Source organism: Coregonus clupeaformis, chromosome 9, assembly GCF_020615455.1.
Source record: "Coregonus clupeaformis isolate EN_2021a chromosome 9, ASM2061545v1, whole genome shotgun sequence".
Taxonomy (NCBI): domain Eukaryota; kingdom Metazoa; phylum Chordata; class Actinopteri; order Salmoniformes; family Salmonidae; genus Coregonus; species Coregonus clupeaformis.
The window spans coordinates 11,151,878-11,177,780 of NC_059200.1; positions in this window are offsets into that span (position 1 = coordinate 11,151,878).

The following is a 25,903-nucleotide window of genomic DNA, read 5'->3' on the forward strand; positions in this document are numbered from 1 at the left end:
ATAAGATTCACTGTCAGGATATTTGTGAACTTGGATTTTCTGGTGACAACAGAAGTGGGGATAATGTAGCCTATTATAGCTGGTGTAAAATAGTTTAAGATTTTTGAAAAGTCAGTCACAATGTTAATGTGAACAATTCAGAATCTGTTTATTACTGTAACAAAACATGAAGTAGAGAAATACTCACCATGGATCACCAACTAACACCGCAGTCGGCTCCTCTGGCTGTTGTTTCAGGATTGACAGGGGCACTGTGAAAAGGGAAAGCTAATTGAACTATGATGGACAGAGTCATTATTTGTTCATTTGCATTTTAAATGTTTACATTTTAAATTAGCAGCTGAATTTTCAAATGACATTAACGTTACACTGTATGTCTAAGGGGTCTCCTGGAATTGTCTAACGTTACCCCACAAAAACAAGCATGGCCCCTCCCTCACCTTCGTCAGCCCTGTCAGGCTCCTCATTAGGCTGCCTTAGGCAAAGCGTTTAGAGCACGGTGTTTTCCATCATCTATAATATAAATTCACTACGCAAAGTCATGAATATGTCAAACTTCGTGGCTTTTAGAGTAGATTTGACTAAGTTATGTGCTTTGGATATAGCTAGCAAGTAATCTGCCTAGCGACAGGCAGACAGTTAGGCTCTAGCTAATCATGCTATCTAAAAAGCTAGTTAATGTTACTGTACCTGAAAATGTGCACCGACATCCCCGCGTATTTTGTTGATCCACTAGCAACGGAGTTGTGGGACGGTAGGGAACCGTTATCTGCTTTTGTCCTCTTGTATGAGGTGCATAGGGCGGCGGGTAGCTTAGTGGTTAAGAGCGTTGTGCCAGTAACCGAAAGGTCGCTGGTTCTAACCCCCGAGCCGACTAGGTGAAAAATCTGTCGATGTGCCCTTGAGCAAGGCACTTAACCCTAATTGCTCCTGTAAGTCGCTCTGGATAAGAGCGTCTGCTAAATGCCTGGAATGACTGTAATGTGCACAGCAGTACGACATGCTATCTTAACTAGCTAACATCACACAACAACCTGGGCTTACTTCCAGGGTTCACCCATAGGATTTCCCACCTCAGCCTCGCTTTAATTTCAAAATGGTGCCTGCGTGACTAAAGCGCATAGACAAGATTACATTGACAATAGTCTGATGAGTGACGGTATTATCAGTTTTCAAATTGTACATGAAGAGATGGGTGTAGCTTGTAATTGACAGATGCAGGGAAAGGAGCATCACTTTATCAAATCCTCCTTCAGAGTCACATGCAGGTAAAACTTCTATATAGTATCTGAAAGAGCATATTCTGCAGTTTCTATGACACTTACCTTTGTCAAATAACTCTCAAAATTCAAGAGGCGCAGCTCTATTTCCAAATGTCACTTTTTACAAGAATATCTGCGCTGTCCACTTGCGTGGCAGCATTGCTCTGCCTACTAAGCAGACTAGTAACACAATAAACATAACATTCGCTATTCTGTTTTCTTTTAAATGCATTTTCTTATTTCCACAATGTTTTTTTAGACCTGCCAAAACTAAATTATAATGACTTCTTTGTGATGGACTTGAACTAGTGGTTTTAGTTTTTAGTTTTAACCTAGAGTAACATAAACTAATGACAATGCTACTATGTTCTTTGAAATAATAGTTTTTTCCTACTCCAATGTTAAGACCTTCATAAACAACCAAATGACTGTTCTTCCGATATAATACAGTATATGAAATGTATTTATTAGACCGATAGAATGTTGATGCGTCATCGGCTGGAAGTGTCCAATGGGCTTTAGGCCTACGTTTTTCACTAGGCCTATGTAGTATTATACCAAACATATCCTTTACTCTATCTAAACAAATAACTATTGTTGTTATATTTTTACATGTGTATATATTTCCACAAATATTTCTTCATGCAATGAATCCTTTATAATAGTTGATTCACTATTTATCAAACCTTGATGCTTATGTTTGCTGCTCCTTGTGGGTTGATCTGATACATATGGTAATACTGACGCCCTGCAACGTCCTCAACGTTCTCCAACGGGTATTTATAGGCTGAACGGCCAGGTGGCTCTAGGGTTAACAGGCCAAGGACATCACATACTGTACATACAGTGCTAAGTCTTTGTTAAAACATTGATTTATCTGAATGTGAATAGAACATCATTGTGACCTTGTTAAATCTGGCCAATTGTCTCCGTCTTAATGAGAAAGCTAGTCTGTCTTTCCTTCAGGGTCATTCTTAATGAGAAAGTGAGTCTCTTTCCTTCTGGAATCACTGCAGCTTTGATGCTAATATTCTTAATCCCACACTCGAGGGAAATCCTTTGTAAACACTATGCTAAAGTGTATTGACTTAGAGCTGATAATTTGGCACTCCGCCACAGTGTGTTGCAGGAGGCAGAGAATGTTCTAGTATAGTTTTAGAGACGATTCTCATTATGTGGGGTTTAAACGGTTAATCAATCTGAATAACTGTCTGGAAAGCTAATTCTTATCATTAACATTACTGAATAATTTGATGGTGTGAAATAAAAAGTGGAGTTGAACAAAGTTGTTCAGAAGAGGTGCCAGATAACAACATTAGACAGCAGATGAAACAGTCTTTATAGACTAGGCTGTCTTATATAGTGCTGTGCTACACCGAATATCACCCAGACGGCATCCCTAATGGCACCCTAATCCCTAACTAGTGCACTACTTTTGACCAGAGCCCTATGGACCCTGGTTTACTTAGTGCACTTCATAGGGAATAGGGAGCCATTTGGGACGCATTCCCAGAATCTATTAGAACCCGTCGATTGCAATATCAACATTTAGAGGCAACGTTCACAATGCATTTTAATGGAATGATTGTTTACAATGTGGCAGTGACCGCTGGATTATGGAACACAGCTTGGAGCGGAGAATATTATGGAACACAGCTTGGAGCGGAGAATATTATGGAACACAGCTTGGAGCGGAGAATATTATGGAACACAGCTTGGAGCGGTGAGCATTATGGAACACAGCTTGGAGTGGTGAGCATTATGGAACACAGCTTGGAGCGGTGAGCATTATGGAACACAGCTTGGAGTGGTGAGCATTATGGAACACAGCTTGGAGCGGTGAGCATTATGGAACACAGCTTGGAGAGGTGAGCATTATGGAACATAGCTTGGAGTGGTGAGCATTATGGAACATAGCTTGGAGTGGTGAGCATTATGGAACATAGCTTGGAGTGGTGAGCATTATGGAACACAGCTTGGAGAGGTGAGCATTATGGAACACAGCTTGGAACGGTGAGCATTATGGAACACAGCTTGGAGCGGTGAGCATTATGGAACACAGCTTGGAGCGGTGAGCATTATGGAACACAGCTTGGAGTGGTGAGCATTATGGAACACAGCTTGGAGAGGTGAGCATTATGGAACACAGCTTGGAGCGGTAAAAATTATGGAACACAGCTTGGAGCGGTAAACATTATGGAACACAGCTTGGAGCGGTAAAAATTATGGAACACAGCTTGGAGCGGTAAACATTATGGAACACAGCTTGGAGCGGTAAACATCATGGAACACAGCTTGGAGCGGTAAACATCATGGAACACAGCTTGGAGCGGTAAACATCATGGAACACAGCTTGGAGAGGTGAGCATTATGGAACACAGCTTGTAATGGTGAGCATTATGGAACACAGCTTGGAGCGGTGAGCATTATGAAACACAGATTGGAGCGGTGAGCATTATGGAACACAGCTTGGAGCGGTGAGGATTATGGAACAGATCTTGGAGCGGTGAGCATTATGGAACACAGCTTGGAGTGGTGAGCATTATGGAACACAGCTTGGAGCGGTGAGCATTATGGAACAAAGACTGGAGCGGTAAACATCATGGAACACAGCTTGGAGCGGTGAGCATTATGGAACACAGCTTGGAGAGGTGAGCATTATGGAACAGAGCTTGGAGTGGTGAGCATTATGGAACACAGCTTGGAGTGGTGAGCGTTATGGAACACATCTTGGAGAGGTGAGCATTATGGAACACAGCTTTGAGCTGTGAATAATATGGAACACAGCTTGGAGAGGTGAGCATTATTGAACACAGCTTGGAGCGGAGAGTGTTATGGAACACATCTTGGAGGGGTGAGCATTATGGAACACAGGCTGGAGTGGTGAGCATTATGGAAAACAGCTTGTAATGGTGAGCATTATGGAACACAGCTTGGAGTGGTGAGCCTTATGGAACACAGCTTGGAGTGGTGAGCGTTATGGAACACATCTTGGAGAGGTGAGCATTATGGAACACAGCTTAGAGTGGTGAGCATTATGGAACACAGCTTGGAGAGGTGAGCGTTATGGAACACAGCTTGGAGCGGTAAACATCATGGAACACAGCTTGGAGTGGTGAGCATTATGGAACACAGCTTGGAGCGGAGAATATTATGGAACACAGCTTGGAGAGGTGAGTGTTATGGAACAGATCTTGGAGCGGTGAGCATTATGGAACACAGCTTGGAGAGGTGAGCGTTATGGAATACAGCTTGGAGTGGTGAGCGTTATGGAACACATCTTGGAGTGGTGAGCATTATGGAACACAGCTTGGAGCGGTGAGCATTATGGAACACAGCTTGGAGAGGTGAGCATTATGGAACACAGCTTGGAGTGGTGAGCGTTATGGAACACATCTTGGAGAGGTGAGCATTATGGAACACAGCTTTGAGCTGTGAATAATATGGAACACATCTTGGAGAGGTGAGCATTATGGAACACAGGCTGGAGTGGTGAGCATTATGGAAAACAGCTTGTAATGGTGAGCATTATGGAACACAGCTTGGAGTGGTGAGCATTATGGAACACAGCTTGGAGCGGTGAGCATTATGGAACACAGCTTGGAGAGGTGAGCATTATGGAACACAGCTTGGAGAGGTGAGCATTATGGAACACAGCTTGGAGAGGTGAGCATTATGGAATACAGCTTGGAGCGGTGAGCATTATGGAACATAGCTTGTAGCGGTGAGCATTATGGAACACAGCTTGGAGCGGTGAGCATTATGGAACACAGCTTGGAGCGGTGAGCATTATGGAACACAGCTTGTAGCGGTGAGCATTATGGAACACAGCTTGTAGCGGTGAGCATTATGGAACATAGCTTGTAGCGGTGAGCATTATGGAACACAGCTTGGAGCGGTAAACATTATGGAACACAGCTTGGAGCGGTGAGCATTATGAAACACAGCTTGGAGCGGTGAGCATTATGGAACACAGCTTGGAGAGGTGAGCATTATGGAACACAGCTTGGAGAGGTGAGCATTATGGAACACAGCTTGGAGCGGTAAACATCATGGAACACAGCTTGGAGCGGTGAGCATTATGAAACACAGATTGGAGCGGTGAGCATTATGGAACACAGCTTGGAGCGGTGAGGATTATGGAACACAGCTTGGAGCGGTGAGCATTATGGAACACAGCTTGGAGCGGTGAGGATTATGGAACACAGCTTGGAGCGGTGAGCATTATGGAACACAGCTTGGAGCGGTGAGCATTATGGAACAGATCTTGGAGCGGTGAGCATTATGGAACAAAGACTGGAGCGGTAAACATCATGGAACACAGCTTGGAGCGGTGAGCATTATGGAACATAGCTTGGAGAGGTGAGCATTATGGAACACAGCTTGGAGAGGTGAGCATTATGGAACAGAGCTTGGAGTGGTGAGCGTTATGGAACACATCTTGGAGAGGTGAGCATTATGGAACACAGCTTGGAGTGGTGAGCGTTATGGAACACATCTTGGAGAGGTGAGCATTATGGAACACAGCTTTGAGCTGTGAATAATATGGAACACAGCTTGGAGCGGTGAGCATTATGGAACACAGCTTGGAGAGGTGAGCATTATGGAACACAGCTTGGAGAGGTGAGCATTATGGAACACAGCTTGGAGAGGTGAGCATTATGGAACACAGCTTGGAGAGGTGAGCATTATTGAACACAGCTTGGAGCGGAGAGTGTTATGGAACACATCTTGGAGGGGTGAGCATTATGGAACACAGGCTGGAGTGGTGAGAATTATGGAACACAGCTTGGAGCGGTGAGCATTATGGAACACATCTTGGAGAGGTGAGCATTATGGAACACAGCTTTGAGCGGTGAGCATTATGGAACACAGCTTGGAGCGGTAAACATCATGGAACACAGCTTAGAGTGGTGAGCATTATGGAACACAGCTTGGAGAGGTGAGCGTTATGGAATACAGCTTGGAGCGGTAAACATCATGGAACACAGCTTGGAGTGGTGAGCATTATGGAACACAGCTTGGAGCGGTAAACATCATGGAACACAGCTTGGAGCGGAGAATATTATGGAACACAGCTTGGAGAGGTGAGTGTTATGGAACAGATCTTGGAGCGGTGAGCATTATGGAACACAGCTTGGAGAGGTGAGCGTTATGGAATACAGCTTGGAGTGGTGAGCGTTATGGAACACATCTTGGAGAGGTGAGCATTATGGAACACAGCTTGGAGCGGTGAGCATTATGGAACACAGCTTGGAGAGGTGAGCGTTATGGAATACAGCTTGGAGCGGTAAACATCATGGAACACAGCTTGGAGTGGTGAGCATTATGGAACACAGCTTGGAGAGGTGAGTGTTATGGAACAGATCTTGGAGCGGTGAGCATTATGGAACACAGCTTGGAGAGGTGAGCGTTATGGAATACAGCTTGGAGTGGTGAGCGTTATGGAACACATCTTGGAGAGGTGAGCATTATGGAACACAGCTTGGAGCGGTAAACGTCATGGAACACAGCTTGGAGTGGTGAGCATTATGGAACACAGCTTGGAGTGGTGAGCGTTATGGAACACAGCTTGGAGCGGTGAGCATTATGGAACACAGCTTGGAGCGGTGAGCATTATGGAACACAGCTTGGAGTGGTGAGCGTTATGGAACACATCTTGGAGAGGTGAGCATTATGGAACACAGCTTTGAGCTGTGAATAATATGGAACACAGCTTGGAGAGGTGAGCATTATGGAACACAGCTTGGAGCGGTGAGCATTATGGAACACAGCTTGGAGCGGTGAGCATTATGGAACACATCTTGGAGAGGTGAGCATTATGGAACACAGCTTTGAGCTGTGAATAATATGGAACACAGCTTGGAGAGGTGAGAATTATGGAACACAGCTTGGAACGGTGAGCATTATGAAACACAGATTGGAGCGGTGAGCATTATGGAACACAGCTTGGAGCGGTGAGCATTATGAAACACAGATTGGAGCGGTGAGCATTATGGAACACAGCTTGGAGCGGTGAGCATTATGGAACACAGCTTGGAGAGGTGAGCATTATGGAACACAGCTTGGAGTGGTGAGAATTATGGAACACAGCTTGGAGTGGTGAGCATTGTGGAACACAGCTTGGAACGGTGAGCATTATGGAACACAGCTTAGAGTGGTGAGCATTATGGAACACAGCTTGGAGCGGTGAGCATTATGGAACACAGCTTAGAGTGGTGAGCATTATGGAACACAGCTTGGAGCGGTGAGCATTATGGAACACAGCTTGGAGTGGTGAGCATTATGGAACATAGCTTGGAGCGGTGAGTATTATGGAACATAGCTTGGAGCGGTGAGCATTATGGAACACAGCTTGGAGCGGTAAACATCATGGAACACAGCTTGGAGCGGTGAGCATTATGGAACACAGCTTGGAGTGGTGAGCGTTATGGAACACATCTTGGAGAGGTGAGCATTATGGAACACAGCTTTGAGCTGTGAATAATATGGAACACAGCTTGGAACGGTGAGCATTATGGAACACAGCTTTGAGCTGTGAATAATATGGAACACAGCTTGGAACGGTGAGCATTATGGAACACAGCTTGGAGCGGTGAGCATTATGGAACACAGCTTGGAGCGGTGAGAATTATGGAACACATCTTGGAGCGGTGAGAATTATGGAACACATCTTGGAGAGGTGAGCATTATGGAACACAGCTTGTAATGGTGAGCATTATGGAACACAGCTTGGAGCGGTGAGCATTATGGAACACAGCTTGGAGCGGTGAGCATTATGGAACACAGCTTGGAGTGGTGAGCATTATGGAACACAGGCTGGAGTGGTGAGCATTATGGAACACAGGCTGGAGTGGTGAGCATTATGGAAAACAGCTTGTAATGGTGAGCATTATGGAACACAGCTTGTAGTGGTGAGCCTTATGGAACACAGCTTGGAGTGGTGAGCATTATGGAACACAGCTTGGAGTGGTGAGCATTATGGAACACAGCTTGGAGTGGTGAGCATTGTGGAACACAGCTTGGAGCGGTGAGCATTATGGAACACAGCTTGGAGAGGTGAGCATTATGGAACAAAGCTTGGAGAGGTGAGCATTATGGAACAAAGCTTGGAGAGGTGAGCATTATGGAACACAGCTTTGAGCTGTGAATAATATGGAACACAGCTTGGAGCGGTGAGCATTATGGAACACAGCTTGGAGAGGTGAGCATTATGGAACAGATCTTGGAGCGGTGAGCATTATGGAACAAAGCTTGGAGCGGTGAGCATTGTGGAACACAGCTTGGAACGGAGAGTAATATGAAACACAGGTTGGAGTGGTGAGCATTATGGAACACAGCTTGGAGAGGTGAGCATTGTGGAACACAGCTTGGAACGGAGAGTAATATGAAACACAGGTTGGAGTGGTGAGCATTATGGAACACAGCTTGGAGAGGTGAGCATTGTGGAACACAGCTTGGAACGGAGAGTAATATGAAACACAGGTTGGAGTGGTGAGCATTATGGAACACAGCTTGGAGCGGTAAACATCATGGAACACAGCTTGGAGTGGTGAGCATTATGGAACACAGCTTGGAGCGGTGAGCATTGTGGAACACAGCTTGGAACGGAGAGTAATATGAAACACAGGTTGGAGTGGTGAGCATTATGGAACACAGCTTGGAGAGGTGAGCATTATGGAACACAGCTTTGAGCTGTGAATAATATGGAACACAGCTTGGAGCGGTGAGCATTATGGAACACAGCTTGGAGAGGTGAGCATTATGGAACAGATCTTGGAGCGGTGAGCATTATGGAACACAGCTTGGAGAGGTGAGCATTGTGGAACACAGCTTGGAACGGAGAGTAATATGAAACACAGGTTGGAGTGGTGAGCATTATGGAACACAGCTTGGAGAGGTGAGCATTGTGGAACACAGCTTGGAACGGAGAGTAATATGAAACACAGGTTGGAGTGGTGAGCATTGTGGAACACAGCTTGGAGCGGTGAGCATTATGGAACAAAGCTTGGAGCGGTGAGCATTGTGGAACACAGCTTGGAACGGAGAGTAATATGAAACACAGGTTGGAGTGGTGAGCATTATGGAACACAGCTTGGAGAGGTGAGCATTGTGGAACACAGCTTGGAACGGAGAGTAATATGAAACACAGGTTGGAGTGGTGAGCATTGTGGAACACAGCTTGGAGCGGTGAGCATTATGGAACAAAGCTTGGAGCGGTGAGCATTGTGGAACACAGCTTGGAACGGAGAGTAATATGAAACAGAGCTTGGGGCGGTGAGCATTATGGAACAAAACTTGGAGCGGTAAACGTCATGGAACACAAATGGAGTGGTGAGCATTATGGAACACAGCTTGGAGCGGTGAGTATTATGGAACACAGCTTGGAGCGGTAAACATCATGGAACACAGCTTGGAGCGGTGAGCATTATGGAACACAGCTTGGAGTGGTGAGCGTTATGGAACACATCTTGGAGAGGTGAGCATTATGGAACACAGCTTGGAGAGGTGAGCATTATGGAACACAGCTTGGAGTGGTGAGCATTATGGAACACAGCTTGGAGTGGTGAGCATTATGGAACACAGCTTGGAGAGGTGAGTGTTATGGAACACAGCTTGGAGCGGTGAATATTATGGAAAACAGCTTGTAATGGTGAGCATTATGGAACACAGCTTGGAGCAGTGAGCATTATGGAACACAGCTTGGAGAGGTGAGCATTATGGAACACAGCTTGGAGAGGTGAGCATAATGGAACACAGCTTGGAGCGGTAAACATCATGGAACACAGCTTGGAGCGGTGAGCATTATGGAACACAGCTTGGAGTGGTGAGCATTATGGAACACAGCTTGGAGAGGTGAGCATAATGGAACACAGCTTGGAGCGGTAAACATCATGGAACACAGCTTGGAGCGGTGAGCATTATGGAACACAGCTTGGAGTGGTGAGCGTTATGGAACACATCTTGGAGAGGTGAGCATTATGGAACACAGCTTTGAGCTGTGAATAATATGGAACACAGCTTGGAATGGTGAGCATTATGGAACACAGCTTGGAGTGGTGAGCATTATGGAGCACAGCTTGTAGTGGTGAGCATTATGGAACACAGCTTGTAGTGGTGAACATTATGGAACACAGCTTGGAGTGGTGAGAATTATGGAACACATCTTGGAGGGGTGAGCATTATGGAACACAGGCTGGAGTGGTGAGCATTATGGAAAACAGGCTGGAGTGGTGAGAATTATGGAACACAGCTTGGAGCGGAGAATATTATGGAACACAGCTTGGAGCGGTGAGCATTATGGAACACAGCTTGGAGCGGTGAGCATTATGGAACACAGCTTGGAGAGGTGAGCATTATGGAACACAGCTTGGAGCGGAGAATATTATGGAACACAGCTTGGAGCGGAGAATATTATGGAACACAGCTTGGAGCGGTGAGCATTATGGAACACAGCTTGGAGCGGTGAGCATTATGGAACACAGCTTGGAGCGGAGAATATTATGGAACACAGCTTGTAATGGTGAGCATTATGGAACACAGCTTGGAGCGGTGAGCATTATGGAACACAGCTTGGAGAGGTGAGCATAATGGAACACAGCTTGGAGCGGTGAGCATTATGGAACACAGCTTGGAGAGGTGAGCATTATGGAACACAGATTGGAGTGGTGAGCGTTATGGAACACATCTTGGAGAGGTGAGCATTATGGAACACAGCTTTGAGCTGTGAATAATATGGAACACAGCTTGGAACGGTGAGCATTATGGAACACAGCTTGGAGCGGTGAGCATTATGGAACACAGCTTGGAGCGGTGAGCATTGTGGAACACAGCTTGGAACGGAGAGCATTATGGAACACAGCTTGGAGCGGTGAGCATTATGGAACACAGCTTGGAACGGAGAGCATTATGGAACACAGCTTGGAGCGGTGAGTGTTATGGAACACAGCTTGGAGTGGTGAGCATTATGGAACACAGCTTAGAATGGTGAGCATTATGGAACACAGCTTGGAGAGGTGAGCATTATGGAACACAGCTTGGAACGGAGAGTAATATGGAACACAGCTTGGAGAGGTGAGTATTATGGAACACAGCTTGGAGCGGTAAACATCATGGAACACAGCTTGGAGTGGTGAGCATTATGGAACACAGCTTAGAATGGTGAGCATTATGGAACACAGCTTGGAGAGGTGAGTATTATGGAACACAGCTTGGAGCGGTAAACATCATGGAACACAGCTTGGAGCGGTGAGCATTATGGAACACAGCTTGGAGTGGTGAGCGTTATGGAACACATCTTGGAGAGGTGAGCATTATGGAACACAGCTTGGAGAGGTGAGCATTATGGAACACAGCTTGGAGTGGTGAGCATTATGGAACACAGCTTGGAGTGGTGAGCATTATGGAACACAGCTTGGAGAGGTGAGTGTTATGGAACACAGCTTGGAGCGGTGAATATTATGGAAAACAGCTTGTAATGGTGAGCATTATGGAACACAGCTTGGAGCAGTGAGCATTATGGAACACAGCTTGGAGAGGTGAGCATTATGGAACACAGCTTGGAGAGGTGAGCATAATGGAACACAGCTTGGAGCGGTAAACATCATGGAACACAGCTTGGAGCGGTGAGCATTATGGAACACAGCTTGGAGTGGTGAGCATTATGGAACACAGCTTGGAGAGGTGAGCATAATGGAACACAGCTTGGAGCGGTAAACATCATGGAACACAGCTTGGAGCGGTGAGCATTATGGAACACAGCTTGGAGTGGTGAGCGTTATGGAACACATCTTGGAGAGGTGAGCATTATGGAACACAGCTTTGAGCTGTGAATAATATGGAACACAGCTTGGAATGGTGAGCATTATGGAACACAGCTTGGAGTGGTGAGCATTATGGAGCACAGCTTGTAGTGGTGAGCATTATGGAACACAGCTTGTAGTGGTGAACATTATGGAACACAGCTTGGAGTGGTGAGAATTATGGAACACATCTTGGAGGGGTGAGCATTATGGAACACAGGCTGGAGTGGTGAGCATTATGGAAAACAGGCTGGAGTGGTGAGAATTATGGAACACAGCTTGGAGCAGGGGGAATATTATGGAACACAGCTTGGAGCGGTGAGCATTATGGAACACAGCTTGGAGCGGTGAGCATTATGGAACACAGCTTGGAGAGGTGAGCATTATGGAACACAGCTTGGAGCGGAGAATATTATGGAACACAGCTTGGAGCGGAGAATATTATGGAACACAGCTTGGAGCGGTGAGCATTATGGAACACAGCTTGGAGCGGTGAGCATTATGGAACACAGCTTGGAGCGGAGAATATTATGGAACACAGCTTGTAATGGTGAGCATTATGGAACACAGCTTGGAGCGGTGAGCATTATGGAACACAGCTTGGAGAGGTGAGCATAATGGAACACAGCTTGGAGCGGTGAGCATTATGGAACACAGCTTGGAGAGGTGAGCATTATGGAACACAGATTGGAGTGGTGAGCGTTATGGAACACATCTTGGAGAGGTGAGCATTATGGAACACAGCTTTGAGCTGTGAATAATATGGAACACAGCTTGGAGCGGTGAGCATTATGGAACACAGCTTGGAGCGGTGAGCATTATGGAACACAGCTTGGAGCGGTGAGCATTGTGGAACACAGCTTGGAACGGAGAGCATTATGGAACACAGCTTGGAGCGGTGAGCATTATGGAACACAGCTTGGAACGGAGAGCATTATGGAACACAGCTTGGAGCGGTGAGTGTTATGGAACACAGCTTGGAGTGGTGAGCATTATGGAACACAGCTTAGAATGGTGAGCATTATGGAACACAGCTTGGAGAGGTGAGCATTATGGAACACAGCTTGGAACGGAGAGTAATATGGAACACAGCTTGGAGCGGTGAGCATTATGGAACACAGCTTGGAGAGGTGAGCATTATGGAACACAGCTTGGAATGGAGAGTATTATGGAACACAGCTTGGAGTGGTGAGCATTATGGAACAAAACTTGGAGCGGTAAACATCATGGAACACAGCTTGGAGCGGAGAATATTATGGAACACAGCTTGGAGAGGTGAGCATTATGGAACACAGCTTGGAGAGGTGAGCATTATGGAACACAGCTTAGAATGGTGAGCATTATGGAACACAGCTTGGAGCGGTGAGCATTATGGAACACAGCTTGGAGCGGTGAGCATTATGTAACACAGCTTGGAGAGGTGAGCATTATGGAACACAGCTTGGAGTGGTGAGCGTTATGGAACACAGCTTGGAGTCGTGAATAATATGGAACACAGCTTGGAACGGTGAGCATTATGGAACACAGCTTTGAGTGGTGAGCATTATGGAACACAGCTTGGAGAGGTGAGCATTATGGAACACAGCTTGGAGAGGTGAGCGTTATGGAACACAGCTTGGAGAGGTGAGCATTATGGAACACAGCTTGGAGAGGTGAGCATTATGAAACACAGCTTGGAGCGTTGAGCATAATGGAACACAGCTTGGAGCGGTGAGCGTTATGAAACACAGCTTGGAGCGTTGAGCATTATGGAACACAGCTTGGAGAGGTGAGCATTATGGAACACAGCTTGGAGAGGTGAGCATTATGGAAAACAGCTTTGAGTTGTGAATAATATGGAACACAGCTTGGAACGGTGAGCATTATGGAACACAGCTTGGAGCGATGAGCATTATGGAACACAGCTTGAAGAGGTGAGCATTATGGAACACAGCTTGGAGAGCTGAGCATTATGGAACACAGCTTGGAGCGGTGAGCATTATGGAACACAGCTTGAAGAGGTGAGCATTATGGAACACAGCTTGAAGAGGTGAGCATTATGGAACACAGCTTGGAGCGGTGAGCGTTATGAAACACAGCTTGGAGCGTTGAGCATTATGGAACACAGCTTGGAGAGGTGAGCATTATGGAACACAGCTTGGAGAGGTGAGCATTATGGAAAACAGCTTTGAGTTGTGAATAATATGGAACACAGCTTGGAACGGTGAGCATTATGGAACACAGCTTGGAGCGATGAGCATTATGGAACACAGCTTGAAGAGGTGAGCATTATGGAACACAGCTTGGAGAGGTGAGCATTATGGAACACAGCTTGGAGCGGTGAGCATTATGGAACACAGCTTGAAGAGGTGAGCATTATGGAACACAGCTTGAAGAGGTGAGCATTATGGAACACAGCTTGAAGAGGTGAGCATTATGGAACACAGCTTGAAGAGGTGAGCATTATGGAACACAGCTTGAAGAGGTGAGCATTATGGAACACAGCTTGGAGCGGTGAGCATTATGGAACACAGCTTTGAGTTGTGAATATTATGGAACACAGCTTGGTACAGACAGTAATATGGAACACACCTTGTAATGGTGAGCATTATGGAACACAGCTTGGAGCGGTGAGCATTATGAAACACAGATTGGAGCGGTGAGCATTATGGAACACAGCTTTGAGTTGTGAATAATATGGAACACAGCTTGGAACGGTGAGCATTATGGAACACAGCTTTGAGTTGTGAATAATATGGAACACAGCTTGGAGAGGTGAGCATTATGGAACACAGCTTGGAACGGTGAGCATTATGGAACACAGCTTGGAGAGGTGAGCATTATGGAACACAGCTTTGAGTTGTGAATAATATGGAACACAGCTTGGAGAGGTGAGCATTATGGAACACAGCTTGGAACGGTGAGCATTATGGAACACAGCTTGGAGCGGTGAGCATTATGGAACACAGCTTGGAGAGGTGAGCATTATGGAACACAGCTTGGAGAGGTGAGCATTATGGAACACAGGCTGGAGTGGTGAGCATTATGGAACACAGCTTGGAGCGGTGAGCATTATGGAACACAGCTTGGAGTGGTGAGCATTATGGAACACATCTTGGAGAGGTGAGCATTATGGAACACAGCTTGAAGAGGTGAGCATTATGGAACACAGCTTTGAGTTGTGAATAATATGGAACACACCTTGTAATGGTGAGCATTATGGAACACAGATTGGAGCGGTGAGCATTATGAAACACAGATTGGAGCGATGAGCGTTATGGAACACAGCTTGGAGCGGTGAGCATTATGGAACACAGCTTGGAGAGGTGAGAATTATGGAACACAGCTTGGAGAGGTGAGCATTATGGAACACAGCTTGGAGAGGTGAGCATTATGGAACACAGGCTGGAGTGGTGAGCATTATGGAAAACAGCTTGTAATGGTGAGCATTATGGAACACAGCTTGGAGCGGTGAGCATTATGGAACAAAACTTGGAGCGGTAAACATCATGGAACACAGCTTGGAGCGGAGAATATTATGGAAAACAGCTTGGAGCGGTGAGCATTATGGAACACAGCTTTGAGTTGTGAATATTATGGAACACAGCTTGGTACAGACAGTAATATGGAACACACCTTGTAATGGTGAGCATTATGGAACACAGCTTGGAGCGGTGAGCATTATGAAACACAGATTGGAGCGGTGAGCATTATGGAACACAGCTTGGAGCGGTGAGCATTATGGAACACAGCTTGGAGCGGTGAGCATTATGGAACACAGCTTGGAGAGGTGAGCATTATAGAACTCTCTACGCCCAGGGCAGTAGCATTCAGCTGTAGTAGCTGTTTCTCTCTACTCCCAGGGCAGTAGCATTCAGCTGTAGTAGTTAGCTGTTTCTCTCTACTCCCAGGGCAGTAGCATTCAGCTGTACTAGCTGTTTCTCTCTACTCCCAGGGCAGTAGCATTCAGCTGTAGTAGATAGCTGTTTCTCTCTACTCCCAGGGCAGTAGCATTCAGCTGTACTAGCTGTTTCTCTCTACTCACAGGGCAGTAGCATTCAGCTGTAGTAGATAACTGTTTCTCTCTACTCCCAGGGCAGTAACATTCAGCTGTAGTAGATAGCTGTTTCTCTCTACTCCCAGGGCAGTAGCATTCAGCTGTAGTAGATAGCTGTTTCTCTCTACTCCCAGGGCAGTATCATTCAGCTGTAGTAGATAGCTGTTTCTCTCTACTCCCAGGGCAGTAGCATTCAGCTGTAGTAGTTAGCTGTTTCTCTCTACTCCCAGGGCAGTAGCATTCAGCTGTACTAGCTGTTTCTCTCTACGCCCAGGGCAGTAGCATTCAGCTGTAGTAGCTGTTTCTCTCTACTCCCAGGGCAGTAGCATTCAGCTGTAGTAGTTAGCTGTTTCTCTCTACTCCCAGGGCAGTAGCATTCAGCTGTACTAGCTGTTTCTCTCTACTCCCAGGGCAGTAGCATTCAGCTGTAGTAGATAGCTGTTTCTCTCTACTCCCAGGGCAGTAGCATTCAGCTGTACTAGCTGTTTCTCTCTACTCACAGGGCAGTAGCATTCAGCTGTAGTAGATAACTGTTTTCTCTCTACTCCCAGGGCAGTAACATTCAGCTGTAGTAGATAGCTGTTTCTCTCTACTCCCAGGGCAGTAGCATTCAGCTGTAGTAGATAGCTGTTTCTCTCTACTCCCAGGGCAGTAGCATTCAGCTGTAGTAGATAGCTGTTTCTCTCTACTCCCAGGGCAGTAGCATTCAGCTGTAGTAGTTAGCTGTTTCTCTCTACTCCCAGGGCAGTAGCATTCAGCTGTACTAGCTGTTTCTCTCTACGCCCAGGGCAGTAGCATTCAGCTGTAGTAGCTGTTTCTCTCTACTCCCAGGGCAGTAGCATTCAGCTGTAGTAGTTAGCTGTTTCTCTCTACTCCCAGGGCAGTAGCATTCAGCTGTACTAGCTGTTTCTCTCTACTCCCAGGGCAGTAGCATTCAGCTGTAGTAGATAGCTGTTTCTCTCTACTCCCAGGGCAGTAGCATTCAGCTGTACTAGCTGTTTCTCTCTACTCACAGGGCAGTAGCATTCAGCTGTAGTAGATAACTGTTTCTCTCTACTCCCAGGGCAGTAACATTCAGCTGTAGTAGATAGCTGTTTCTCTCTACTCCCAGGGCAGTAGCATTCAGCTGTAGTAGATAGCTGTTTCTCTCTACTCCCAGGGCAGTAGCATTCAGCTGTAGTAGATAGCTGTTTCTCTCTACTCCCAGGGCAGTAGCATTCAGCTGTAGTAGTTAGCTGTTTCTCTCTACTCCCAGGGCAGCATTCAGCTGTACTAGCTGTTTCTCTCTACGCCCAGGGCAGTAGCATTCAGCTGTAGTGCTGTTTCTCTCTACTCCCAGGGCAGTAGCATTCAGCTGTAGTAGTTAGCTGTTTCTCTCTACTCCCAGGGCAGTAGCATTCAGCTGTAGTAGTTAGCTGTTTCTCTCTACTCCCAGGGCAGTAGCATTCAGCTGTAGTGCTGTTTCTCTCTACTCCCAGGACAGTAACATTCAGCTGTAGTGCTGTTTCTCTCTACTCCCAGGACAGTAACATTCAGCTGTAGTGCTGTTTCTCTCTACTCCCAGGGCAGTAACATTCAGCTGTAGTAGCTGTTTCTCTCTACTCCCAGGGCAGTAGCATTCAGCTGTACTAGCTGTTTCTCTCTACTCCCAGGGCAGTAGCATTCAGCTGTACTAGCTGTTTCTCTCTACTCACAGGGCAGTAACATTCAGCTGTACTAGCTGTTTCTCTCTACTCCCAGGGCAGTAACATTCAGCTGTACTAGCTGTTTCTCTCTACTCCCAGGGCAGTAACATTCAGCTGTAGTAGATAGCTGTTTCTCTCTACTCCCAGGGCAGTAGCATTCAGCTGTAGTAGCTGTTTCTCTCTACTCCCAGGGCAGTAACATTCAGCTGTAGTAGAGGGCTGTTTCTCTCTACTCCCAGGGCAGTAGCATTCAGCTGTACTAACTGTTTCTCTCTACTCCCAGGGCAGTAGCATTCAGCTGTAGTAGCTGTTTCTCTATACTCCCAGGGCAGTAGCATTCAGCTGTACTAGATGTTTCTCTCTACTCCCAGGGCAGTAGCATTCAGCTGTAGTGCTGTTTCTCTCTACTCCCAGGGCAGTAACATTCAGCTGTAGTAGAGGGCTGTTTCTCTCTACTCCCAGGGCAGTAGCATTCAGCTGTAGTAGATAGCTGTTTCTCTCTACTCTCAGGGCAGTAGCATTCATCTGTAGTAACTGTTTCTCTCTACTCCCAGGGCAGTAGCATTCAGCTGTAGTAGATAGCTGTTTCTCTCTACTCCCAGGGCAGTAGCATTCAGCTGTAGTAGCTGTTTTTATCTACTCCCAGGGCAGTAGCATTCAGCTGTAGTAGAGGGCTGTTTCTCTCTACTCCCAGGGCAGTAACATTCAGCTGTAGTAGAGGGCTGTTTCTCTCTACTCCCAGGGCAGTAGCATTCAGCTGTAGTAGATAGCTGTTTCTCTCTACTCCCAGGGCAGTAGCATTCAGCTGTAGTAGAGGGCTGTTTCTCTCTACTCCCAGGGCAGTAGCATTCAGCTGTAGTAGAGGGCTGTTTCTCTCTACTCAGGGCAGTAGCATTCACTGTACTAGCTTTTCTCTCTACTCCCAGGGCAGTAACATTCAGCTGTAGTAGCTGTTTCTCTCTACGCCCTGGGCAGTAACATTCAGCTGTAGTAGCTGTTTCTCTCTACTCCCAGGGCAGTAGCATTCAGCTGTACTAGCTGTTTCTCTCTACTCACAGGGCAGTAGCATTCAGCTGTACTAGCTGTTTCTCTCTACCCCCAGGGCAGTAGCATTCAGCTGTAGTAGATAGCTGTTTCTCTCTACTCCCAGGGCAGTAGCATTCAGCTGTAGTAGATAGCTGTTTCTCTCTACTCCCAGGGCAAGAGCATTCAGCTGTAGTAGATAGCTGTTTCTCTCTACTCCCAGGGCAGTAGTATTCAGCTATAGTAGTTAGCTGTTTCTCTCTACTCCCAGGGCAGTAGCATTCAGCTGTACTAGTTGTTTCTCTCTACTCCCAGGGCAGTAGCATTCAGCTGTACTAGCTGTTTCTCTCTACTCCCAGGGCAGTAGCATTCAGCTGTACTAGCTAGCTGTTTCTCTCTACTCCCAGGGCAGTAGCATTCAGCTGTACTAGCTGTTTCTCTCTACTCCCAGGGCAGTAGCATTCAGCTGTAGTAGATAGCTATTTCTCTCTACTCCCAGGGCAGTAGCATTCAGCTGTAGTGCTGTTTCTCTCTACTCCCAGGGCAGTAGCATTCAGCTGTAGTAGCTCTTTTTATCTACTCCCAGGGCAGTAGCATTCAGCTGTAGTAACTGTTTCTCTCTACGCCCAGGGCAGTAACATTCAGCTGTAGTAGCTGTTTCTCTCTACTCCCAGGGCAGTAGCATTCAGCTGTAGTAGAAAGCTGTTTCTCTCTACTCCCAGGGCAAGAGCATTCAGCTATAGTAGATAGCTGTTTCTCTCTACTCCCAGGGCAGTAGCATTCAGCTGTAGTAGTTAGCTGTTTCTCTCTACTCCCAGGGCAGTAGCATTCAGCTGTACTAGCTGTTTCTCTCTACGCCCAGGGCAGTAGCATTCAGCTGTACTAGCTGTTTCTCTCTACGCCCAGGGCAGTAGAATTCAGCTGTACTAGCTGTTTCTCTCTACTTCCAGGGCAGTAGCATTCAGCTGTAGTAGATAGATGTTTCTCTCAACTCCATGGCAGTAGCATTCAGCTGTAGTAGAGGGCTGTTTCTCTCTACTCCCAGGGCAGTAGCATTCAGCTGTAGTAGATAGCTGTTTCTCTCTACTCCCAGGGCAGTAGCATTCAGCTGTAGTAGATAGCTGTTTCTCTCTACTCCCAGGGCAGTAGCATTCAGCTGTAGTAGCTGTTTCTCTCTACTCCCAGGGCAGTAGCATTCAGCTGTACTAGCTGTTTCTCTCTACTCCCAGGGCAGTAACATTCAGCTGTAGTGGCTGTTTCTCTCTACTCCCAGGGCAGTAACATTCAGCTGTAGTAGCTGTTTCTCTCTACTCCCAGGGCAGTAACATTCAGCTGTAGTAGCTGTTTCTCTCTACTCCCAGGGCAGTAACATTCAGCTGTAGTAGATAGCTGTTTCTCTCTACTCCCAGGGCAGTAGCATTCAGCTGTAGTAGCTAGCTGTTTCTCTCTACTCCCAGGGCAGTAGCATTCAGCTGTACTAGCTGTTTCTCTCTACTCCCAGGGCAGTAACATTCAGCTGTAGTAGCTGTTTTCTCTCTACTCTCAGGGCAGTAACATTCAACTGTAGTAGCTGTTTCTCTCTACTCCCAGGGCAGTAGCATTCAGCTGTACTAGCTATTTCTCTCTACTCCCAGGGCAGTAGCATTCAGCTGTACTAGCTGTTTCTCTCTACTCCCAAGGCAGTAACATTCAGCTGTACTAGCTGTTTCTCTCTACTCCCAGGGCAGTAGCATTCAGCTGTAGTAGATAGCTGTTTCTCTCTACTCCTAGGGCAAGAGCATTCAGCTGTAGTAGATAGCTGTTTCTCTCTACTCCCAGGGCAGTAGCATTCAGCTGTAGTAGTTAGCTGTTTCTCTCTACTCCCAGGGCAGTAGCATTCAGCTGTACTAGCTGTTTCTCTCTACTCCCAGGGCAGTAGCATTCAGCTGTAGTAGATAGCTGTTTCTCTCTACTCCCAGGGCAGTAGCATTCAGCTGTAGTAGATAGCTGTTTCTCTCTACTCCCAGGGCAGTAGCATTCAGCTGTAGTAGATAGCTGTTTCTCTCTACTCCCAGGGCAGTAGTATTCAGCTAAGTAGTTAGCTGTTTCTCTCTACTCCCAGGGCAGTAGCATTCAGCTGTACTAGTTGTTTCTCTCTACTCCCAGGGCAGTAGCATTCAGCTGTACTAGCTGTTTCTCTCTACTCCCAGGGCAGTAGCATTCAGCTGTACTAGCTAGCTGTTTCTCTCTCTACTCCCAGGGCAGTAGCATTCAGCTGTACTAGCTGTTTTCTCTCTACTCCCAGGGCAGTAGCATTCAGCTGTAGTAGATAGCTGTTTCTCTCTACTCCCAGGGCAGTAGCATTCAGCTGTAGTGCTGTTTCTCTCTACTCCCAGGGCAGTAGCATTCAGCTGTAGTAGATAGCTATTTCTCTCTACTCCCAGGGCAGTAGCATTCAGCTGTAGTGCTGTTTCTCTCTACTCCCAGGGCAGTAGCATTCAGCTGTAGTAGCTCTTTTCTCTACTCCCAGGGCAGTAGCATTCAGCTGTAGTAAGCTGTTTCTCTCTACGCCCAGGGCAGTAACATTCAGCTGTAGTAGCTGTTTCTCTCTACTCCCAGGGCAGTAGCATTCAGCTGTAGTAGCTGTTTCTCTCTACTCCCAGGGCAGTAGCATTCAGCTGTAGTAGAAAGCTGTTTCTCTCTCTACTCCCAGGGCAGTAGCATTCAGCTAAGTAGTAGCTGTTTCTCTCTACTCCCAGGGCAGTAACATTCAGCTGTAGTAGATAGCTGTTTCTCTCTACTCCCAGGGCAGTAGCATTCAGCTGTAGTAGCTAGCTGTTTCTCTCTACTCCCAGGGCAGTAGCATTCAGCTGTACTAGCTGTTTCTCTCTACTCCCAGGGCAGTAACATTCAGCTGTAGTAGCTGTTTCTCTCTACTCTCAGGGCAGTAACATTCAACTGTAGTAGCTGTTTCTCTCTACTCCCAGGGCAGTAGCATTCAGCTGTAGTAGCTATTTCTCTCTACTCCCAGGGCAGTAGCATTCAGCTGTATAGCTAGCTGTTTCTCTCTACTCCCAAGGCAGTAACATTCAGCTGTAAGCTAGCTGTTTCTCTCTACTCCCAGGGCAGTAGCATTCAGCTGTAGTAGATAGCTGTTTCTCTCTACTCCCTAGGGCAAGAGCATTCAGCTGTAGTAGATAGCTGTTTCTCTCTACTCCCAGGGCAGTAGCATTCAGCTGTAGTAGTTAGCTGTTTCTCTCTACTCCCAGGGCAGTAGCATTCAGCTGTACTAGCTGTTTCTCTCTACTCCCAGGGCAGTAGCATTCAGCTGTAGTAGATAGCTGTTTCTCTCTACTCCCAGGGCAGTAGCATTCAGCTGTAGTAGATAGCTATTTCTCTCTACTCCCAGGGCAAGAGCATTCAGCTGTAGTAGATAGCTGTTTCTCTCTACTCCCAGGGCAGTAGTATTCAGCTATAGTAGTTAGCTGTTTCTCTCTACTCCCAGGGCAGTAGCATTCAGCTGTAGCTAGTTGTTTCTCTCTCTACTCCCAGGGCAGTAGCATTCAGCTGTACTAGCTGTTTCTCTCTACTCCCAGGGCAGTAGCATTCAGCTGTACTAGCTAGCTGTTTCTCTCTACTCCCAGGGCAGTAGCATTCAGCTGTACTAGCTGTTTCTCTCTACTCCCAGGGCAGTAGCATTCAGCTGTAGTAGATAGCTATTTCTCTCTACTCCCAGGGCAGTAGCATTCAGCTGTAGTGCTGTTTCTCTCTACTCCCAGGGCAGTAGCATTCAGCTGTAGTAGCTCTTTTTATCTACTCCCAGGGCAGTAGCATTCAGCTGTAGTAACTGTTTCTCTCTACGCCCAGGGCAGTAACATTCAGCTGTAGTAGCTGTTTCTCTCTACTCCCAGGGCAGTAGCATTCAGCTGTAGTAGCTGTTTCTCTCTACTCCCAGGGCAGTAGCATTCAGCTGTAGTAGAAAGCTGTTTCTCTCTACTCCCAGGGCAAGAGCATTCAGCTATAGTAGATAGCTGTTTCTCTCTACTCCCAGGGCAGTAGCATTCAGCTGTAGTAGTTAGCTGTTTCTCTCTACTCCCAGGGCAGTAGCATACAGCTGTACTAGCTGTTTCTCTCTACGCCCAGGGCAGTAGCATTCAGCTGTACTAGCTGTTTCTCTCTACGCCCAGGGCAGTAGAATTCAGCTGTACTAGCTGTTTCTCTCTACTTCCAGGGCAGTAGCATTCAGCTGTAGTAGATAGATGTTTCTCTCAACTCCATGGCAGTAGCATTCAGCTGTAGTAGAGGGCTGTTTCTCTCTACTCCCAGGGCAGTAGCATTCAGCTGTAGTAGATAGCTGTTTCTCTCTACTCCCAGGGCAGTAGCATTCAGCTGTAGTAGCTGTTTCTCTCTACTCCCAGGGCAGTAGCATTCAGTTGTAGTAGATAGCTGTTTCTCTCTACTCCCAGGGCAGTAGCATTCAGCTGTAGTAGCTGTTTCTCTCTACTCCCAGGGCAGTAGCATTCAGCTGTACTAGCTGTTTCTCTCTACTCCCAGGGCAGTAACATTCAGCTGTAGTGGCTGTTTCTCTCTACTCCCAGGGCAGTAACATTCAGCTGTAGTAGCTGTTTCTCTCTACTCCCAGGGCAGTAACATTCAGCTGTAGTAGCTGTTTCTCTCTACTCCCAGGGCAGTAACATTCAGCTGTAGTAGATAGCTGTTTCTCTCTACTCCCAGGGCAGTAGCATTCAGCTGTAGTAGCTAGCTGTTTCTCTCTACTCCCAGGGCAGTAGCATTCAGCTGTACTAGCTGTTTCTCTCTACTCCCAGGGCAGTAACATTCAGCTGTAGTAGCTGTTTCTCTCTACTCTCAGGGCAGTAACATTCAACTGTAGTAGCTGTTTCTCTCTACTCCCAGGGCAGTAGCATTCAGCTGTACTAGCTATTTCTCTCTACTCCCAGGGCAGTAGCATTCAGCTGTACTAGCTGTTTCTCTCTACTCCCAAGGCAGTAACATTCAGCTGTACTAGCTGTTTCTCTCTACTCCCAGGGCAGTAGCATTCAGCTGTAGTAGATAGCTGTTTCTCTCTACTCCTAGGGCAAGAGCATTCAGCTGTAGTAGATAGCTGTTTCTCTCTACTCCCAGGGCAGTAGCATTCAGCTGTAGTAGTTAGCTGTTTCTCTCTACTCCCAGGGCAGTAGCATTCAGCTGTACTAGCTGTTTCTCTCTACTCCCAGGGCAGTAGCATTCAGCTGTAGTAGATAGATGTTTCTCTCTATTCCCAGGGCAGTAGCATTCAGCTGTAGCAGATAGCTGTTTCTCTCTACTCCCAGGGCAGTAGCATTTAGCTGTAGTAGATAGCTGTTTCTCTCTACTCCCAGGGCAGTAGCATTCAGCTGTACTATCTGTTTCTCTCTACTCCCAGGGCAGTAGCATTCAGCTGTACTAGCTGTTTCTCTCTACTCTCAGGGCAGTAGCATTCAGCTGTAGTAGCTAGCTGTTTCTCTCTACTCCCAGGGAAGTAGCATTCAGCTGTAGTAGAGGGCTGTTTCTCTCTACTCCCAGGGCAGTAGCATTCAGCTGTAGTAGATAACTGTTTCTCTCTATTCCCAGGGCAGTAGCATTCAGCTGTAGTACATAGCTATTTCTCTCTACTCCCAGGGCAGTAGCATTCAGCTGTACTAACTGTTTCTCTCTACTCCCAGGGCAGTAACATTCAGCTGAACTAACTGTTTCTCTCTACTCCCAGGGCAGTAGCATTCAGCTAGTATCAGCTGTACTAGCTGTTTCTCTCTACTTCCAGGGCAGTAGCATTCAGCTGTAGTAATAGCTGTTTTCTCTCAACTCCATGGCAGTAGCATTCAGCTGTAGTAGAGGGCTGTTTCTCTCTACTCCCAGGGCAGTAGCATTCAGCTGTAGTAGATAGCTGTTTCTCTCTACTCCCAGGGCAGTAGCATTCAGCTGTAGTAGCTGTTTCTCTCTACTCCCAGGGCAGTAGCATTCAGCTGTAGTAGATAGCTGTTTCTCTCTACTCCCAGGGCAGTAGCATTCAGCTGTAGTAGCTGTTTCTCTCTACTCCCAGGGCAGTAGCATTCAGCTGTAGCTAGCTGTTTCTCTCTACTCCCAGGGCAGTAACATTCAGCTGTAGTGATAGCTGTTTCTCTCTACTCCCAGGGCAGTAACATTCAGCTGTAGTAGAGCTGTTTCTCTCTACTCCCAGGGCAGTAACATTCAGCTGTAGTAGTTGTTTCTCTCTACTCCCAGGGCAGTAACATTCAGCTGTAGTAGATAGCTGTTTCTCTCTACTCCCAGGGCAGTAGCATTACGCTGTAGTAGCTAGCTGTTTCTCTCTACTCCCAGGGCAGTAGCATTCAGCTGTAGTAGCTGTTTCTCTCTACTCCCAGGGCAGTAACATTCAGCTGTAGTAGCTGTTTCTCTCTACTCTCAGGGCAGTAACATTCAACTGTAGTAGCTGTTTCTCTCTACTCCCAGGGCAGTAGCATTCAGCTGTACTAGCTATTTCTCTCTACTCCCAGGGCAGTAGCATTCAGCTAGTAGCTAGCTGTTTCTCTCTACTCCCAAGGGCAGTAACATTCAGCTGTACTAGCTGTTTCTCTCTACTCCCAGGGCAGTAGCATTCAGCTGTAGTAGATAGCTGTTTCTCTCTACTCCCAGGGCAGTAGCATTCAGCTGTAGTAGATAGCTGTTTCTCTCTACTCCCAGGGCAGTAGCATTCAGCTGTAGTAGTTAGCTGTTTCTCTCTACTCCCAGGGCAGTAGCATTCAGCTGTACTAGCTGTTTCTCTCTACTCCCAGGGCAGTAGCATTCAGCTGTAGTAGATAGCTGTTTCTCTCTACTCCCAGGGCAGTAGCATTCAGCTGTAGCAGATAGCTGTTTCTCTCTACTCCCAGGGCAGTAGCATTTAGCTGTAGTAGATAGCTGTTTCTCTCTACTCCCAGGGCAGTAGCATTCAGCTGTACTATCTGTTTCTCTCTACTCCCAGGGCAGTAGCATTCAGCTGTACTAGCTGTTTCTCTCTACTCTCAGGGCAGTAGCATTCAGCTGTAGTAGCTAGCTGTTTCTCTCTACTCCCAGGGCAGTAGCATTCAGCTGTAGTAG